This window comes from Fulmarus glacialis, unplaced genomic scaffold, assembly GCF_000690835.1.
Source record: "Fulmarus glacialis isolate BGI_N327 unplaced genomic scaffold, ASM69083v1 scaffold34305, whole genome shotgun sequence".
NCBI classification, from domain to species: domain Eukaryota; kingdom Metazoa; phylum Chordata; class Aves; order Procellariiformes; family Procellariidae; genus Fulmarus; species Fulmarus glacialis.
This window is the reverse complement of record NW_009214278.1, coordinates 20,421-23,250: the sequence shown is the minus strand read 5'-3', so window position 1 is coordinate 23,250 and position 2,830 is coordinate 20,421.

Here is a 2,830-nt window from a genome sequence, read left to right as displayed (position 1 = left end):
CCCTCGGCAGGCAGGGGTTCAGCCCCCTCCAGGAAAGCAGGGCTCCATCATGCGTAACGGTGACTTGGGAAGACAAACGCCATCACTCTGAATGTCCCCCCCTTCTTTCTTCTTCCACCTTTATATGCTGAGCATGACATCATATGGTATGGAATATCCCTCTGGTCAGTGGGGTCAGCTGTCCTGGCTATGCTCCCTCCCAGCTTCTTGTGCACCCGGCAGAGCATGGGAAGCTGAAAAGTCCTTGACTAGCGTAACCACTACTTTGCAACATTATTCTCATACTAAATCCAAAACATAGCACTATACCAATAACTAGGAAGAAAATTAACTTTATCCCAGCTGAAACCAGGACACTCATGGATCAACTTGTTAGATCACCTAATCTGGGCTAAATAATACAGACCCTCAGCTTTCACACTCTTTTCATTTGGTAATGTGTGTTTTTGACAGTATATACCCCAGAAACACTCCCAAGTCCAGGTTCCTCCAAAGAGACATATGGACCATGAAGCCTTGCCTAGCTTGTACTGTCCTGCTTAAAGATATCTTTCTCATCAAAGTACTCAAAACAAATCAGATGTTTGCATTTCTTGCTTCTATTAATCTTTAAAAAAGCCATGGTAATAATAATTATCTCGGTAATATATAAGAAATCTGATGTAACAAAAAGTCTTGCTTTTATCTTACAAATAAAGATTCTGAAGCCATAGGAAGAATGTGATAATTGAAAGCGTGATCGCAGTGCATGAAGAGGTGGGAGGCGATACGATTGCACTGTGTTTTCCTGAGGAGAGTGCTTCTGTATGTACAAATCAGCTAATCTTATCTAACCCCCTTTGTACGTATTGATTCACATGACCTCCATTAAACTACTATCTGAGGCTTTTCCACGTATTTTTCTTCAAAGATAGAACCAGATCAAAATGGATTTTTTAGTCTTTTTCTACTCTAATATGTCAGAAAAAAAATAAGCAGTTTAAACACTGTTTTTTCACTTGAGGGGTTGGAGACAAAATGATGAAAATAAATTATTTTTTCACGAGCAAAACAGGCCACTATTCTTTACACTACTTCTTGCCAGGAGTTGCCATCAGCCCTGGAGAGGCTAAACATCCATTTCTAGGTCTTTACTAATTCAGAAGAAGGTGGACGTCATCTAAAAGATGGCAATGCCAGATTGTTGATGAGTTACGGCACGGTTGCTTGATGTTTGCAAGGTGACCAGGATGAACACCATCATGGAGGCTGTAACTCCTCCAGGTGAGACCCACACTCTTCAGAAGAAGGCAGAACCCAGTTGTACTGGAAACAGGACATTCATTCACATCTAATGTTCACCAAAAAGGCCCACGGTTATAATTGCAAGAGTACTTAGTCTGCTGGTCTGCCCAATTGCCTTGGATAGTTTGGGCACACCACTGTCAGACACACCAGCTGACTGACTGCTTATTACCCTCAGAAGAAACAGAAGCTCTCCCTCCACCATGTGACACTTGCATCTGTAAAGTGGCAATTTCCTCTTTAATCATTATTTCTCTCTCATTTCCCTGCTATTTTCTGTTGACCTTCTTCCAATGATGAAATGCCAACAATGCTACAAGTCAGTCAAACAGCCCTGAAATTTTATTTCACAAATATAGATGTATCTGACACAGCCTACCATATGCAAAGAAATAACAGTTGTGTACTAGTTATAGCAGATCACTTCTCAGGAAAAACTTTAAGCCAAGTTGACCTGAGTCCAGAAGGTCATTAAGATTTTTCCAGAATATTCTGTAAATGGATAACCTCAGTAAATAAAGCATGCACCAGTGGCAAACAGCCAGTGCTTTTGTAATGAACCTTCTGGCTTGCCATTGAACATTGCATAAACACTGTCTGCAAATTCCAACTGTCAGAGGGCTCCCACCTCCTGGCGACAGTAAAAGGAAGTTAAAATTGACTGAGAGCCAAAATAGCCCTAGGCTGATACTGCTTCAAGTCTCTGTGTCTGCTCTCTCCCCGTAGGCAGCGTGGGAGTCGAGTGGTACTCTTGGTTCAGGCCCAGCATCCTCAGGGTGCCACCCGGACACATCAGGGCTTGTCGGCCGAGTGCTGGTGCAAAGAACATCACTGTCTACTGAGAGGTCACTACGGGGGGTGTAGGGGACCCTTCCCTCACCAAGCATGATGATGGTCACCTCTTTTCTATGTGCTTATTGCTTGTCCCGACTCTTCTGTTGACTATGAAAAATAGAAAGTTTCTGGAATAGACATTGCAGAGAGAATTTCCCCCAAATCTAAGTCTTTAGACATCGTTGGAAACCTGCTAATCACAGATCGGAGGGGGTCCTCCTAGATATTGCCTGTGTAAACCTTCTTTTTCTTCCTGCTGTCCCACCATGCAGCCAATGAGCATTTGTGGTGGTGCTCTCTGTCTAAACTTCAACCCAGGTGCAGAATGACATGTATTAAACCAAACTCCACTTAAAAGTGCAATAGGAGGAAAACTTCAAATACTACATAATTCATTCTCTTTACTGTAGGTGTCCTTTTATTGCACCACCATATAATTTCCGATTTCTCTCAAAAATATTTTTGGCAATTAAAAGGGATCACCTCAGTTATGAAAAATTTTTATCGTTTTGGGACTAATATACAAAGCACGACCAGAAAAAAAGAGGTTATGGAGAGGCACAAGGTCATGTATGCCTTTGTGAGAATCCATTGCTTAGGACATCAAAATGTCTAGACTGTGGCCACAGCCTGCTTCAGTACCGAGCCTGTAGACCCCAGTATGTCACTTTTTCTTTCATGAAGGAAAAGCCATCTCCTCTTCACATAGCAG